The sequence below is a fragment of the Aythya ferina genome (assembly GCF_964211825.1).
Source record: "Aythya ferina genome assembly, chromosome: 11".
NCBI classification, from domain to species: Eukaryota; Metazoa; Chordata; class Aves; order Anseriformes; family Anatidae; genus Aythya; species Aythya ferina.
Genome location: NC_140307.1, coordinates 8,206,139 through 8,223,937, shown reverse-complemented (window position 1 = coordinate 8,223,937; position 17,799 = coordinate 8,206,139). Strand labels below are relative to the sequence as shown.

Below are 17,799 nucleotides of genomic sequence, written 5' to 3'. Positions count from 1 at the left end.
TTCCGTCCCCGGCCGCTCCAATGGCCCAGGCTGTCCCCGAGCACCGTGCCGGGGATGTAGGGACTTAAAACATCCCGAGGAGGACACTTTTGGGGAGGTGGAGGGCTGGCTGGTGAAGCAGGGGGGTTTATCAGTAGGGCTGCCCGCTCTCAAGCTTTCCAGAGAGGATGGAAAATCGCCTAAACGTGGCCTGCTTCCCGCGGGGCTGCTGCCACCAAGGGTGCCGGGGCTGGGGGCTCAGGGACCTGGCCGCCTTCCCTGCGAGTCAGAGGGAATTAAGCCCAAAGCCCCCTGATGTCCTGCCCGCCCCCCGAGCACCTCCACGGCCCCCTCGGGAAGGGAACGGCAGACGGAGGAGGGTTCGCCCCCCAGCCCCAGCGCACGCTTGGCCGGGCTCGGCGGCCACCGTTCAGCTGGAAATGCCCACGGGTCGGCCGAGCCAAGGCGGCGAGGGGCTGGGGAAGGGGGAGGAGAGGCTGGCAGCGTTTTCCATATATGCAAATGCGGCTGCACAAGGTACTGGAGGGGGAGACAAAACAAAGAGAGCTGCGAGAGGCAGGCGCACAAAGCCCGGCACCTCCAGCCACCTCCCAGCCCCTCCGCGGAAGAGCCGAGCGAGGGGCGATGCTCCGGGGTCCCCCCCCCAAAAAAAAAAAAAACAACCCCAGCCCCCTGGGTCTGCTTTGCTGGAGCTGTAAAGGAGGGGCCCGGAGAAAGCTGCCGCCACAAATGCCACAGCCCACACGTCCTCCTCCAGCAGCAGATGCACCTCGGGAGGAAGGAACTATTCCCGGCCATCGGATAATCAGGGGAAAAAAAATAAAAATCAAAATTAAAAAGCTGTGATGGAAACCCGAAAGAGAGCTGCCTCGCTGTGGCAGAGCTCTGGGAGCTGCCAAGGAAGCAAACCTGGGGTTTTCATCAGTCATAAACGGTTTTAGGGTCACAGCCCCCTGCCCCAACACACGGGGATGGGCGCAGCGCCACGCACAGGGCCAGGAGCAGAGCCGTGGTTGGAACGGGGTGAGGCAGGCACCGCGTGAAATAAAACCACCAGGGCTCAGCGTGCCAGGACGCGGGGCTGGGGGAAGCTGTCCGACAGCACGGAGAAACCAGGGCACGCGGTTCCGCTCCCATTTCCCGGCTGTAAATTTGGGCAGCTTGTACCGAACGCGATGAGCTCCTCGCTTGGGGTTCAGCCCGGGGGAGCTGGGCGAGGGCAGCGGGAGGTGTGAAGGAGCTGGGCGAAGAAGCAGGGCGATCAGTAGCCAAGGTGGCCACTTCGAAGTCCTCTCCAGCTCTGGCCTGGTCTCTCCCTAACCTGTGGTTTGCCACCTTGCTGACAAACCCTGGCTGCAGGGGAAAGCACAGAGTCGCAAAGGGATTTGGGCATCTCCCACCCTTTAATGGGGCTGAAGACCTTCCACACCCCTACCTCCCTGTCCCTGCGGGCTGACGCCTCTTGTCAAAGACCCCAAGGGTCACAGCGCGTATCCTACGCAAGAAACCACGCCGGACCCTTCATTATTAACTCTTCCTTGAGCAACCTTTACATTTTCCCTTTCCCTAAGCGCATTTCAAAGCCTTGTGGGTTTTCCCCCAGACCAACACCAAGGGATCAACTCCTCCCCTGCTCGCACCGCTGGCCGTGGCGGTGGCAGGCTGGGGATGCCCCTGCGACCTCCCATCCGTCCACCCGGGCTTCTCCCCAACGCCGGCGAGGCGAGCAGCTCTCAGCGCATCCCGCACACCCGCGCCTGGCTCCGAGCGCATCGCCTACTCCGCAGCTGGTCACTCTCCCCGAGCAGATGATTTTACATGACATTTATTCATGCAAATGACACAGGCTGCAGCCCCGCTGCCCGGTTAGAGCATACAAAATTACGGTTTAGATGCAGAAACGCCAGCGCCAGCGCGGAAAGTGAGGCGAGGCTGGAAACGCACCCCCAGCTTTTCAATGCAGCACAGCAAAACTCAGCGCCAGGCCTCGTCCGAGGGGAGCCCGTCGGAAATATCCCCCCAAAAACACCCCAGGGAGGCAGAGAAGGGCATGTGCGGAGCTGCAGGGGAGGCAGAGCAATGAACTTCTGCTGCATGTGCAGGAACCTGCCACGGGGAGAGCGCACACGACATTTTACGTCACTCACAAAGCCTCCCCTGTCCAATAAAGTGGGGAAGTAAAACAAAGCATGAAATCCAGGCATAAATTAGCATCCCTCCAGTCTAGCTTTATTTGTGCTGCTGCTGATGTGGATTAGCATCTAGCTAGCTGACAGGCTGATAGGCAGACAGAAACAAGGAGATATGAAAAAAGCAGTGGGTGTCTTTTTTTCCCCACGGTTCCTGGGACGGCTGCCATCAAAGTGCAGGCAGAGCTCATCCCTTCAGGACCAGAGTTTTCCCGTCTTCCCGGGGAAGCAGTAGGATCTGTAGGAGAGCCAATCCCACCTCGAAACATTTCTGCCTGCACCCTACGAGGCCGGCACCCGTTGCCTGACTGCAAGCCCAGCGTGAGCCTGTCACATCCGCGGCCGGTGCCCCTCCGGCAGCCACGGTGCCGCTTCCAGCAGTGTTTTGGAGAGCCCCAGGAGCAGGGGGCCGGGAGATTTTTAGGACAGCACCTCGCCACAGGCATGCACACACCCCAGGATCAGCTCTGCATCGTGTTCACCAGCGCTCGGGGCAGCTGCTGGCAGCCACAGCCAGGCCTGGGACCTGATCCCGGCTGACACGACCAGGCTCTCCCGCTGGCATCTCCTCCCCGCTCCTGTCAGAGACGTGTCACCGCCGGCTCCACGGGCAGGAGGGCTTGTGGAGAGCATCAAGCGGGCTGTCACGCAGCCTCCCGCTCCCCAGGGCCGTGTGGTCGTCACCGGAGCCGTCCCTTCTTCTTCTCCTCTGGGCTCAGCAGCCCTGAGGTGCCCCCTGCCACCAGCACAGCACCGTGGCACTCATGCCGAAAGCAGGGGAACAACAAAACCCATCTCCCCCCTCACTGAGCCGCTCACAGCTTCATCAGGCTCTCGGGTCACAGGAGATCTCTAGTCCCTGCCCGGCGCTTGAAGAGCCAACGGGAGAGCTGGGTTTTTAGGCTAAGGAAAGGAAATTTTCAGCCATTTTTTTCCCAAAGTGGCCTAGAAAATGTGGATTTAATTCTGCACAGCCGCCAAGCCGGTCCCTCAGGGGCACGGCGTGCAGCTGGCACAGCCCGGTGTCCCCGTGCCTGCCGGGGTGACACGTTTTGAGCAGGTCGGATCGGAGGACACAGGTCTGAAGGGTCAGCAGGATGAGCAGGCAGTGCCAGTGACCCCGCAGGACGCGCTCCCCAGCCAGCCCGTGTTCGTGAGCTGTTTGTTTCCTCCCCAAGCTCTCAGCCTGCTCTGCCACGTCACCCCTGAGCCCGAGCACGGGCAAAACGAGCCCGAAGGGCCCCAGCCTAGCACCCGCTCATTAGCGCTCTGTGTTTTCTGCATTTCCACCCTGCTCCTCAGCTCCACGCCTGGGGACGGGGCAGGGCCCGAGCTGCTGGAAACACCACGGATGAGCAGAGCGGGCTGTTAGCGCGGCTGCACGGGGGAGTGAAAGCCAGGCCTGAAAGAATTCACGAAGCCACCGGGCCAGCTCATACAAGTCCTGGCTCGTGCCTTCATCTCGGGGAGCTCCAGCACATTTGCACACACGATATGTTAAAAACCACGCGGGTTACAGCGCGTTCAGGCCAAGTGGCGGCCGGTGTGGGGGCGATGCCCGTGCAGTGCCTCACAAACGGACCGAAGGAGCACGATCCCCTGGGGGACCAGGCTGAGGGGCAACCCGGGGAGCTCCTGCACAGCCCCAGGAGGGCAGCACAGGGACAGCGCCTTCACCTCTGGCTCTTCAGCAGAGCCCCCCGTGGCACTGAGCACAGCACTGACCTCTCAGTTAAAGCAAGGACCAGAGAAATTAAAAAAAAAATAATGAAAAAATGTGTTTTTCTCCTGAGTCCTGGCAGTGGGGAAGTCTGATAATATTCTCCAAGCTGTCCCCAGCGTGTGCCACACCAGTATAGGTCCACGGGCACAGCCTGTCTGCCTCGGTGCAGCCTCACCCCCACGAGCACATACACACGGGCACCCCGACGCGATCTCCACCAGGACACGGTGCCTGCACCAGCATCACCAATTATTACAGGCCAGAGGCTGCAGCACACACCACAGACACTCACTTCCAAGTTTCTCTGCGACCAGTGGCTTGGGCTGCTCCTGAGAGCCATCGGCACATCCAGCAGGAGCAAGCCAGGCCCCATCCAGCCCAGTGCAATCCTTCATACTTCGATAGCAAAAGGTTTTCTTTCCCTCCCTGATGCACTTTGCAGCACTTTGTGCTTCTAGCCTCAAGTTCCAAATGCCAGGAATCTGACTCCTCAAAAATCACTAATCTTGACTCCAAAAACACCCGAGGATTTGGAAAGATCTTTTTCAGATTGGCAACTCCAGGCCCTAGCATGTCTTTGCCTTGTTTCCAGAGCCTTCCCTGTAATGAGGATGCCCGTAAATACACTCCTCGTTAGCACCATTTTATTACTTTCAAGTGAAAACTGAAACTTCCAGGCAGCCCTTGATTCCAGGTGATGGGGTTTTACAACAAACATCCCAAATCCCAAGCCGGGTGATAACCCCCCGGGAGTCATTCTGGCCGAGCCTCGCCAGCTGCTGTTCTACCCAGAAGGCTTCGACCCCTGAGAGCAGGAGGGAAGAGGGGGAGAAAGCTGGAAAATTGGGATTTCTGGCAGTGTGCAGGGGGACATTCCCACCTCCACCTTTCCTGAGCAGGGCACCGGTTCCTCAGTTCTTTCTTAGGGGATGGCACAGACCCTAGAGGAGGGCACTGACATGTCTTCTATGGGCAGAGCTTCTCAAAGCTCTGCTTAAAACAGAAGAAATAGCCCCAAAAGACTGTCCTAGCCCTGGCCACCTGCAGCACCGACTTGCAAAGCTCCCTCTGAACCCAGCTGAGTGTCTGATGGAGCGGGAACCAGAGCCAGAAGCATTGCTCCTGGCTTGCAAGGTCTTCAGCCGAGCTTGTCCATAAGGCACGCTCGGGGCATGCAGGAGAAAGAGCTGCCCGAGGAATCCATGCCAGGCGGCGCTGAGCACGACCTTTCTGCTTTACAGCGGCAACCTGAATCCCAAATACTGGATTTCTAGGCATGCATTAGAGCCATGAGACAATGGGGACCGTGAGGCTGGGGCTGGCTGCGAGCCAGCTCCGCTCCTGCCCCGCCACTCTCCTACTTTTCCCATTTCCTTCTCGTTTTTTGCCCTGGCAGATAAGCAAAGTCCCGCTAAGCATGCACATTTTCCCCCGTGACCTGGGGACTCACCCCCACCGGACGATGGATGCCTAAGAAGTCACGGCGAGGTGGCCATCTTCCCCCCTCTCTCTCTCACAGAAGCATTGCTTCTCCTTTAATTGGTTTCATTCATGGCGGCCCTCCACTAAATGTAATTATGCCAGGCTCTCTCCATCTGTCTGCATTCAGTGTTTTTATTCTCAATCTTTATTTCTGCATTAATTCCCCCTCTGCAGCCTACATGCACAACAACGTCCGGGACCTCCTGAGGACGTGCAGACACCAAGTGAAGAGCAGGATTTGTCCCGGGTCTCTCCTGGCTGGACCCACTGAACGTTTTTTCTCGGGGAAAGCCCTGGTGTCTGTAACTACTCCTCAATAATACCCACACAACCTAGTCCTTCTGCAAACACCAGGCAAGATGAGATACCTTGATTTTGTCTGCACCCTACAGAAGCAGAGGTATCACTGCCCTGTCTTCCCAAGCCTGGTGCTTAAAGCTAGCAAGGGGAGATGTCTGCTCAGGCTGGCACAGACCTTTTTTTTTTTTTTTTTTTTTGCATGAGGACAGCATTTAGTCCTCCACAAACTCACATGCTGATTTTCCTTCCCATGAACGCAGGTGGGGTGAACAGGGCTGAGCACAGGGATTAACAAAGCTCAGCTTTGCAAGGGCAGCTCGTATGTGCGTGGCTGAGGCTGCAAAGTGCTGAGCACTTCCAGAAGCATCTCCTCGCCGGGACACAACACGAGGTCCCTACCACATCCTTAGACAGGGCGGGTAGATCTTGAGGGGACACAATACTAAGGGGCTTGTTGGCGTACAGAGAGACCAAACCCAGCGACACAGACCCTGGGCAACCAAGCACCATCTGGTGACCGCCGGCTCCCGACACAATAGCCCACGTTGGCATGTTTATCATAGAGACCAGAGGCAGATTCCCTTTATCCCCATCGGACCCCGTGATGTGGTTTCAGGAGAAGGACCATGAGAAGCAGATGGGATAACAGAAGAGAAAAGAACACGGCGAGACAGACAGACAGGAGAGATTTATATGAAGCTAAAGCACATACCCATAAACATGGGATAAGCAAATAGCATGTAAGTATGAAATTAAATGCGAGGAATCCACGTTATTCAATAATCAGTCAAATATCTCCTTCACCTCTTTTTTTTTTTTTTTTTTAGTTTGTCATCGGCATTTTAAAATGAGATATGTATGCCAATAAGTAACCCAGTTGTATATTGTAACCTTGCAAATATTGGATGGGATCTGAGAGATTCGTCCCGACAGACAATTCATTTTTACAGTTATTTTTGGACTCCCGGCTTTCGTGGAACACCGGCTCTCTGTGTTGGATTTTATGCCCCTGAAATGTATTTACAATGCATGGCATCTGTATTGTGCATTACACACTTAAATCATTGCTTTTCATTCATCGCTTATAAAAAAAAAAAAAAAAGCAATATCCTGAAGCCCCAAATACTCAAATTCAAAATATTATTGGTGCGTTTTCAGAGAAATACTGTAAAATAGCATTGCATTTTTAGATAAAGGAGGGAAAAACGATCACAAGGAACATGGATTCCCAAGATCTGGGAAGAGGGGGAGTTTGGATTTCATGCCAGGATAAATGCAAAATAAAAATAAAAGCTGAAAAAAACACAAAGGTTTATTTTCTAAACAAAAACATAGAAACATTTTGTCATTTAAACAAAGGGAGGAGGGCGGGGGAGGCTCCGCATCCATCGCTTGCTCTGTGCAATGGACAAATACTATCAGAAACAAAAAGCATGGCATAGTTAGCAGGAGCGGAGCTTAGTGCTTTAGATTTAATGATATGTATTTAAGTTCCTTTTAGGGGAAGCCTTCTGCAATCGTTGGGGGGGGAAAAATCATGGTTTTAAAGGCTTCTGTCATTGTTGCATACGAGCCGAGCAGAAAGGCGCTTTCTTTGTCATCCAGGGGTTTATGGAAACACCTTAATGTGTCCTTTTCATAGGTGAAGCAAGGCGTACAAAGCAGCAGCGTGCCAACGCGTCCCCCCTGCCATCGGAAAAATAAATAAATGGAGGAACGCGGTGAAAACGGCCGTCGTAATCCACCAACAAAACGACAGCAAGGATGGTCTATCTCGGTAAATATTGCACGTCTCCTGCCAAATCCCTCATGGGCTATTGTCCCGCCATCCCCACCCCCACGCCACCCCTTTTATATGTCATTAAGGATTTTTCGCATACAACCAAACGAGCGGAGGGGAAGAATGCGCTCGCTCCTTCCCCACCAGTTGGATAAGCCATGACAAGGCGGCTGGGAGCCGGCGCGCAGAAAACACAGGGCAAATTAGGAAGTATGTTAATTCAATTAATATCACAGAGGGGCTGGCGGGCGGGGGGGAGTGAGGGAGGGGGGGGAGTTGTGCGTGCAGATTTTCCGCCCGAGGAAGGAGGTGGCAGAGAAAGAACTGGGGCATGCCAGCTCCCGTTATTGTTCTGCCTTCATTGGTAATTAGCAAGATAAGGAGGGGACGGCGTGAGGGAGGCAGCGTGGCGAAGACGAGGCAGCGCTGCACCCCACCTCATGCCCATGCGGCCATCTTACAGGCAGCACTCGCCTCCCTCAAAATGGCCGCCAGGGCCCACGCTGCCTCAGGGCTGCGGCTGGCCTGCCCCGGCGGGCTCCTCTCCGCCCGACCCTTGATGGCTGGCACTGAGGGCTGGAAGTATGGGCGGCCAGCATGCAGCCCTGAAGGGAAAACGGGGAGCCCTGGGCACCGGGGAGACGCCATCACGGGCCTGAGTGTGCCCACAGGTGGAGCAAGCGGCCATCTTAGCCCAGGCCGCTCGCTCCCAGGGCTGAGGCGCCAGGTGCACAGCGCTCCCACTGCTTTCCCCCAGCCCTTCTGACCTGAAAATTCAGCTCGTGAGGCTGTTTGCTACAGTACATCTCTCCTTCACAAGGCAGTGCATACTGCCAGGGAATGCCTGTGATTATAGAGGCGGCTGTGCCCTCACAATGCCTGTCCCTTCAGGCACCTGTGGAAGCTGAGACGGGCCTCAGGTCCACCCTACAACACAGGCAGGAGCTTCCAGTACGTGACTGCCTGTCTGGATGTGCCCCATAAATCCTGTAAGCTGCTGGAGATTGTGTCCCAACTGCGTTCTGACCCAGGGAAAGGTTTTGTGGACATCTACAGCAGTGCAGGCAGTTGGGCTGAGAGCTATGAGGGAAACCATGGCCTGCCCAGCCAACAGAACAAGTCGCGGGCAAATCCTGCCTTTCTCCTGGCCAGAACAAAACAAATCCCAAGCCAAATCTGCAGAGGCACCCGTAAAGAACGCACAACCTTCCCAAATTTCAATTTAACAAAAATTTAAAACAAAGTCAGTTATAAAACGGTAAAGGTAAGGTGATACGGATGATACAAACAAAGCTACACCTGGTGTTTCCCATTTCATGAGAATTTTACAGTGGAAACATCACTGTTGTTCCTCTCCAAATGAGTAAGCTCAAATACCAAATGAGGAACTCTAATCCGTGGTCATGGGCTGTCCTCAGAATGGCTATAGCAATTACTGACATAAAAGCGGTATTTGGGAAGCATTTCAAGAGCCTTTAGCCAAGATGGGGCTATTTCGCGTGGCAAAATAGGCACATGGCACCCATTGGAAATTTGGCATCTGCTCCTCTACGCCGCTGAGAACCAGAGCACGCGTTACCCGGGCAAGAGGGCGATTACAGCCACGCACAGACAAGCTGTGTTATACATCTCAGTTAGACAGGGAAACATACGGGATGGCAGGCTAGCTACTCCACTCTGGGGTTGTCTACACGGAAAGCCACACCGTTATCATGACAGCCCTATAGGTCAACCGGCTCTGCTGCTTGCTGCTCCGGTGCACATCTCCACTCACATTCCAGGCCAGGACTGGCTCTCTCCAGTTTAGCTTAAAGTGCTTCCAGCATGACATAACCATATGCAGGACAGTCCTGCCTTCTGCTGAAGTAAATATCCACAGAGGTTGTACGTGCACAGCTCGTTGCTTTAAAATCCACCCCCCAACCATACGTCTGTAGCTAGACCTGCCCTTCGGCTAACCTTTCTGTACTCCGCGCACTTCTGGGCTGTTCACAGTGCCCGTGAAACACTATTACACCCTGCTTCCCTTGGGTGCTAATCCTGCTTGTCAACCCAAAGGCAGAAACAGACGGTGGCTTGGCATTTTGATTACGTTGTGATCTGTTTGAACCTTCCAGACTCTTTTGATGTCTGTGCAAATTTGAAAGGGGGAGTTGCAATCCTCCACAATGAAACTCTGCTATCGCACGGCAAAACATCTCGGGAGTCCCGCGTCCACAGCCATCGCTAGATTTGGAGCAGGGAGGGGAGTTACAGCTCCTCCAGGAAGAGTCTGAATTTCAGGCTAACCAATTCTGGCCCTGAGCAGAGAACACCACGGGGACAGTGCGTTGCTCTTCAAACAAATGCATGCGTAGGGGGAGTGTGCGCATGCACGGAGACACCATATTTATACAAATAGATGCATTCATAGGAAAATGCAAATAGCATCCTCTTCCGTCCCAGGCTCCCTTCGAGCTCCTGACATCCCAAGGTTTCAGAGGAGTACAGCCGAGCCTCAGATCAAACATTAGCCCTGCGGGGGTTCCCTCAGGGAAGCAGCCATGCACCAGGGTCTCTTCCCCGCTTCCATGCGAGGTTTCCCGACCCGGCCTTCCTTGGGTGCTCTGTTCTGACACACATACAGCATGCACGCACGCATGCAGAGCCTTTCTAAAAGGAGCTCTGGGAATTGAGCTCCGCTTCCTCCTTCTTCTAAATCAATTGTCATAAACCAGCTTTTGTTTTATTTTTAACAAAGCGACAGAAATAAATTCCGCTCACAGATCTTCCCACTACCACAGCCCGGTCCTTCAGCACAAGCTGCCCAGTCCGCCTGAGGAAGCAGGCAGGAATGAATGCTTTCTGGGGCACAGAAACCAGCTCCTCTGCCCTTTCTCTTGAGCCCATTTCTTGTCAGGACAGCGAGGCAGTGGGATGGGAAGAGGGCTGGATGGTGGGTGAGGCACCCTGAACCTCCCCAGCCCAACCTCCAGTCGTCCCCTCCATCCCCAGCCCACTGAGGTGCCCGCTTTCGACCTGCGTTTTCCCTCGCGCTCTGCCAACCACGGCGTCCCTCGCTCTTTGATACCAGCAAAAGGTGACCCCGCAGCAAGCGACGGGCTGACACACAACCTGTGACAGCCCGAGCTCTGCCTGCCGGTGGCGCAGCCTCTCTCCAGGCTGGCCGAGGACCGGTCCCTCCTCCTGCACGGCCTTGCCCGCCCGGGCCCACAACTCAGACATGCAGAGACAGTTCTTGATGAAACCCATCAGTGGGTGAGTGGCAGCTGAGCAGGTACTGAGCAAGACGCGGGGCCAGACAGCAGCCAGGGGGGAAGGCAGCGGGTGGAGGGAACGTGCCTCAGGAGGAATACTCACAAAGGGCTGCTTTCATTAATAAAACATTCCCCCCTCGGTCGCCTTTTGATTTGGGTGTAAGAATTAACCCCATCTGCCCAACAGCACGCTACCTACCAAGTCATCTCAGCTGAGGAAGGCCGTCTGACATGTGTCCGCTCAATTGCTACGCCTCCCCCTGCCCGTGCTCCTCGGCTCTCCAGACCCCCTCCAAACAGCTCCTGAGCCTCGCCAGGCCTGCCCTATTGAAGAGATCCTCTTCCCACAAGATAGATTAGACCCAGTGAAAATAGGCTTAGTGAAAATACCATTTCACTAGTAATGCCCCCCCCGCCTTCACACTCTCACACACCCAGAAAGATTATAACAAATCCCGGTCACCTTTTGCCCCTGCTAACTACTGCTCCAGTCTTTGCACTGCACGAGCCGGGCACAGGGCAGTGCTGACAGACGCAGACACACACGCAGTCAGCAGCGGAGATACCCGGCCAGAGAGCACAGCTCTCCCTGCACATCGCCTCGCCCTGCCACGGCACCCCAACCCGTGCCTCCCCGCTGTAATTGCAACGCCCGGTTCTTGGGCATCAGCAGAAAGTTCAGCAAAACCGGCGCCGGTTTTAATCTTTCTGTTCGAAATTGGTGGGGGGTTGCTTGTACGTCACCGAGACATTTCTATTCTCTCCTCTGCCTTGGCTTTCTGTTTTAAGTAAAGCCGAGATGCAGAGATGCCTCCGAACAGACAGCCCCTTCATTTTTCCAGAGGTGTGTTTTAATGAGTGCCTCGCCTTCCAAAAAGGGGCCAGCGGAGGGGAAGGGCGGCAGATTCTCCACACAAATTCAATAGCTGGTGGGTTGCCATGGGCTAAAGCATTTCTTTGCACACATGAAGGGAAGGGACTCCGGAGCACTGAGGGTTTTGCCTCCCATGAGTTATAGCTCTACCCTTCAAGAGCGGAATAAATGCTTTATCCCATTGCAGCCTGCGATGTATTCTACATAGATGGATTGATTTCCCCTATTGTTCTTAATAAATCCTGGCGCATGAAGAAACTCACCGCACAGCCATTTTTCCTGCCTTGTTCTACCTTGCAGAAGTAATAAGGGTCAGATGTGACTGCAGCGGGAAGCAAAGGCCGTACACAAGGCAGTACTGTGCTGGCTGCGGTGCCTGTGCTCGCAGGGCTCGGTGGGTGCAGACAAGCAGCACCCTGCTCCTTTCTCCTGCCTTGAGTCGAAGCGGAGGAAGACGGGAGCCACGCAGGGCACCGAAGCACTGAGGGCAGCAGCTGCTGAGCCTGCGTGAGCCCCCCTTCTCTGAACAAAACAAACCAACCACACAAAATGCCACATCCACTCCCCCGCTCAGTAACTCCCAGCTACCCAATTCAAACCCTCATTTTTATTATTATTTTTTTTAAAGGCTCTCTCCCTCCCTGCTGCCTTTTCTGCTCGCCACGCTTGCACCCATCCTCTCCGCCTGCTTCAGGAGGGAATTTGCCAGCCACGGCTCGGTTGGTGCCCAGCAAGGAGGCCAGGAAGCAGGCAGCTTCACACAGACCCACCTTGGCTCCCTGCCTCCAGGTGTACCCAGGCTCACTGGATTATCACCGCTGACCACCAGCAGCAGCAATCTGGCCCTGCTTCAAAAGCCTAGCTGGGGAATTTGGCTGCGGAGGAAGGGATCGGGTAAAAGAGCTGGTCCCCCGTGCCCAGGTTGGACCCGGCCCTCCAGCGGGACTCCCAGGGACTCACCTCTCCTTGCCCAGGTGGAGACGTCCCAGCCCTTCCCAAGGCATCCCACTCCGCGCGCTCGCAGTCATGTCTGATTAAGGAAAAGAGAATTTGTCTCAATTAGAACGAGGCTCCCACACGTACGGCTGGACGTCAAGCAATTACCAAGTGTCACTCACGAAGAAACGGCTGGAAGAGAGACCTGAAATTTGGGACCGTGCAAACTGGCGCACACACAACTGAGTTACGGACCTTGGCGTGCCTCAGAGCACACCTCGTGCAGAGGCTTTCCAGCCCGTCCCCTCAGCTGAAACACGCACGGCCACATAAAACACAGCCAGACACGGCCACGTCCTCTAACAAGGAAATAAAGCCGAGCGGACCCGCGTTGCCAGAGCCCAGAGAGCAACACTGTCTCTTTAATTTTCTCCCTGGCTATCTCATCCTTTGCACAAACTCCTTCCTCCCCGTGGCTTCTTCCAGCCTGGTGGGCAAAGTGGGAAAACATCATTAGGGAGGAAAAATAATTTAGTTTGTTAATCAGTATCCAGTGGTGGGAAACAAGAAAGACAGAGAGCAGGGCTGGCGGTTAGGGCTTAGGAAGGGCCAGCACAAAGCCCACCATTCATGACATCTGGGGCTGGGATTCTCATTGAATTAAACAGACACAAAGAGCAGAGGCATTTCATGCTCTCTTCACAAGAATTATCATATCTCCCTGGCACTAGGAAACCTTCAGCATGGGAGAGAGAGGAGAGAGAGCGAGAGAGAGAGAAAGAGAGAGCGAGCGAGGGGAAAGCGGGCAGGCTGGGTAGAAATATGGGGCAGGGTAGAGGAGGCTTTGTTCCAGGGCTGGATTTATGGATGGGATGCGGCGCGTTGCTTTGCTGGGAGAGACGGGGCCCTGGCGCGCGGGGTCTAATAGGAATCGGCGAACGTGAAGCAGGGGGCCCCTGTGTACCATGAAGCGGGGAAACCCGCGCCTGACGAGCCCACAGAAAAACCCGCTGGCGTCTGGGGGCTGCGGAGGGCTGCTGACGTTCGCCCGCGCTGTGTCGCCTCGCGTGTGTGTGTCAGCGAGGCGGGGGGAGCAAGGGAGCGGCGAGGAGCATAAACAGGAGGCCAGGCAGCAGCCTTCAGTCAGGGAAATTAATTAGCTAATATGCAAACCTCTAGCTGCCTCCGGCCCCGCTGCCCTGCGAGCGCTCCCCGCAAAGCCACGGTGTGCACAGAGCCTGTGACCGGGAATGGCAGGGGCAGATTAAGGCAGCTCCTCGGGACACGCCTCGGGACACAGCAAACCCACAGCCCGTGAAAAAAAAGCAAGGAGGGGACGGTTAGGGTCCTCGGGGAAGGGGCAGAGCCTAAAGGTCAGGAGAAAGAGATGTGGGCACCGAGCTGAGACCGGGCATCACGCTGCTGCAGCAGCAGGAATTGGGGTGGATCCCCAAATCCAGCCACTTTGGGGCCTGCTGGAGAGTGAGTGTGTTTAGGGCTTAGACTGCAAGCTGTGTGGGGCAGGACCTGCCATCTCCTACAGGCTCACGCAGCACAGAGCCATCCTCCTGGCTCCCTGGGCATCAGCAGAGGAGCTGCTTTAAATACTAATTGCTCCATGACCAAGACCTGTGGGCTGCCGGGAGCCTCCCTGCAGCATCACCTGTGGGAGGAGGGGACAGATCTCTGACCTTCACGTCCCCGGGGTGACCTGACCCCGTGCACTGGTGCCACGACTGAATATTGCTACCCGGTGATGGAGGTGAGAAACTCCTGGCGACTTCGTGTAGCCCCATCCCCGAGGGCTCAGATCCCACTACAGCACCACGCTCTTTTTTTTTTTTTTGCTGGGAGCAACCATGGGAGGAAGAGGGTGCAGGCAGCAATTACCAAGGGAAAAAAAGGGACAAAAAGGGAAGGAAGAGATGCAGAAAGAAATGGGTAGAAAAAAAATAAATAAATAAAGAGAGGAGCCCCTTCGACATGGGATGTGTGCAGTGAACGAAGAACGCGCTGGAAACAAAGGGATGCAAGGAGAGGGGAGAGGCTGGGATGGGCATCGCGGCAGACGTGTAGGTAAAAGTTGAAAAGGAAGCACTAATTAGCACCCAGACCATCACTTCCCATTAATAGCTTGTCACCGTTTCCTTGATGTTGCTGAGAGCAGGAAAGTTGGTATGTGTGATGCTTACCTGTCTCTATCTCATTAATAGAAGTCAGGGTGAGAACAGACGTTTATTGCCTGCATCCAGACAGACAGGCCCTTTGCTGAACCGAGAGGCAGGAGAGAGGGGGAAAGTTATGAAGAAGAAGCCCGTGAAGCACCAGGCCGTACCCGCACAATGGAGACCCAAACCACAGGCAGGTATCCGTGCCGGCCTCCAGGAATCCATAAGGAAAAAAAAAACAACACGAGGTTGTGCAATTAAAACCCAGAGCTGATACACTGCTGGCTGGAGAGGGTGCGCCAGGTGTGTGCGAGGGGACAACACTCGGTTAGACCCAGAGAAGTAAAACAAAAGAGCGGCCGCCTACTTTCCCCAGACAAGTTTGCTCAGCTAGAACCTACAGGACAGAAAGAGCCGAATGTTTCCTGGGGGGCATCGCCAGCCAGAATGGAGAAATCCCCAGTAAACAAAAGGAAGAAAAAAAAAAAAGCCATCTCGAGCAAAGATAAATCTGCATTGCGTGTAATCACCTCCCAGGTAAAGTGGAGGAAATTCTTCCAGCAGTGAAAAGCAGAGATTAGATCTGCTGCTCAACGCACAAAGGCCTCCCCTTTCCCTCCACCACGTGCGACGGCTCCCAGGAGGGTCACGGGGAAGGAGTGTGCAAGGCGAGGGTGCCAGGCTGCGGTGCCTGCGAGCTGGCACAAAGGCCCTTGCAGCTTGGAGACATCTTCTTGGCCACTGAGTTCAGAGCAAGTGTAGGCTCTGCTGACACCCCACACGTTCGGAGGAGCACTTTCAGTGGCCTGATGGGCCCTGCCTGCCCCTCTGCCCCTGCCTTCGCTGTCCCCTACCAAGGCCTCGCTCAGATCGCGTGGTCGGGCACTTCAAAAGTTTGGCAATTCTCGATTTATGGCCGTCCCTGCAACCTCAATTCCACCTCGCCCTGCAGCCACCCTGGCCAGGGAAAGAGGGAGGGAGCCAAAAATCGGCTGTGACCGAGTCCTCGCAGCCCGGCACGGGCACAGGCTGCGCTCCCATCCCGTGGCCAAAGCGCAGCCAGGCGCCCCCGACCTGCTTCGGCGCCTTACACCGGGCACGTTTTTAATCCGCAGCAATCACGTGCGTTCTAAACACACAGAAAATGTATTATTTATGCCTAATAAATAATAGATTGTTTGTATAAGCAACAACAACAAAAAAAAAACAATTGTATGCGAGGGTGGCGAATCCCCCCCTCCCTCCGCCCCACGCCCTTCGTCCTGCACGGGGAGAGGGATTTGGAGCCCCGAGCCTCGGCACAGCTTCGTGGCACTGTGAAATACGGGGCCGGTGTTATCAGGCAGCGGCAGAAGGCTGCTCTCCCGGGGCCAGCAGTGCAGGGAAGGTGAAGCGCTGGGGCTGGCAGGACCCAGGCCGAGCATGCACACAAACGTGATTTTTTTTTTTTTCCCCTCCCTCAGCACCGGGACCTGGAGGAGCTCGCGCCTGGGATGCACCGCAGGAAAATCAGCTGGGTGTGGGAAGGGGTCGTGGAGTTGGCCGTGACTGTCCTCCCGGCCGTGCCAGCACACCGCAGCACGAGCCCAGGGCTCTACCCTGCTCCCTGTCCGTGATTATGTCACTGAAACACCAATTTTACCCCTTTTTGCCCCCCCGCGCAAAAGAGGCAACCGAAGGGAAATTGCGATCCCGAACAATTCATAATTCAGCTAAACCTGAAAGGAATTTCGGGGACAAAGAATAGGCATTTCTCTAGCCGAAAAGCTTCCCCCCGCCGAATTTCAAGGGCCCGCAGCAAACAATGGGAGTGTCAGAGGTTCTCAAAAAGAAAAAAAAAAAAAAAGTTCAAGAATCTTTACAATAAAAAGTGTTAGGCAACAGAGAGGTCAGAGCCAGCTCCTCCTATAATAAATAGCAGGGCTATCTTACATTAACTATAGGAGACATTTTAATGCAGTGCCTCAGCTTCGTGCTAATTATACTTTTTCACCATATTTTGAACCTAAGAAAAAATGTCATCAGTTAATTATAACAGATGAGGGAGTGTGAAGACTTCCTCAATAAATAATGCCTTGATATCTCATATCCAACAAGCTGCGCGCACTGCTCTGAAGGTGCCCAGAAATATGTCCTCTCAGGAAATATATCAAGAAATGATGGTCCCATAAGCTGGCTTTGTTTCCAAGCCTTGATTTTCGGCCCAATAATTAAGTGATTTTTATGGATCTAGGAGAGTAAAGGTCATGGGACTGCTGGAATGGTGCCAGAGAGATTCAGCGTAAGGGAAAAAAAAAATCCCAAACCAAAACGAGATACAAAAGACCTCAGCAAATCCCCCCTATGGACACACACACACACAGAAGCGATTTGGTGCTCCCCAGGTCCCATCCTCCTGTTCCTCCTGGCATCTCCATGGTAGCCTTGCCCAGAAAAAGCCTGTTTTTAATGAAACCAGGCCACCACGGAGGGTGTGCTCAGCGCCCAGGCCCGTCCCTGCCATCCACCTGCCCAAGGAGGAGGGACCCCGTCCCCGTGCCCCATCCCTGCTGAGGCTCTGGGTGCTGGGGTCGTTTCGGAGGTCCGACCACCCCACCTTCCTTTCAGCTCCTTTCCCCACCCGGCACCCCTCACTTCCCCCTCTGAAGAGCTGGGATTTGGCGTGGGAAAGATGTCTTTGGGCTTTTCACAAATCCAGTATCCCCTTGAACCAAAACCAATTAGCCTGGCCCAAGGTCCTGCCATTGAGGGACTGTCCCTTCTTTTCAAACCCCCGCGGGCTCAATTGCTCTAAGGAGCCTGGATGTGAATGAGCAAAGCCCACTTAAAGTGGTACTTAAGGCCAGACCAGGGTGAAGGCAAAGAGAAAGCCTCTATAGGAACAGCGAGCTGAGTTTCCAAGAGACAGCTAACTGACGGAGATTGTGTGCTTTCCTCCCCCCCAGTTTCTTTTTTTTTTTTTTTCTTCCCCCCACTCCTGAGCTTTCGAGGCGAACGCTCCTAACCAAACCTGAGCCGCTGAACAAACACCGGCGGCACCTGAAAACCCCGACCCCAAAGCCCCGTCCGTCCTCACCCAGGGCGCACAGC

The 17,799-nt window shown here is 54.8% G+C and overlaps 1 long non-coding RNA gene across 3 annotated transcripts in view; it reads right to left on the bottom strand.

Moving 5' to 3' along the window:
- The window catches only part of LOC311442913, a 32,031-nt gene that overhangs the window by 9,882 nt on the left and 4,350 nt on the right, over positions 1–17,799 (bottom strand). For 2 of the 3 annotated variants that reach the window (XR_014696943.1, XR_014696944.1), the window contains one exon: positions 12,566–12,635. The exons of the other annotated variant lie outside the window; for it this stretch is intronic. This is a non-coding gene — a long non-coding RNA (uncharacterized lncRNA). The remainder of the gene's footprint in view (positions 1–12,565; positions 12,636–17,799) is intronic. 3 annotated transcript variants of the gene reach the window in all.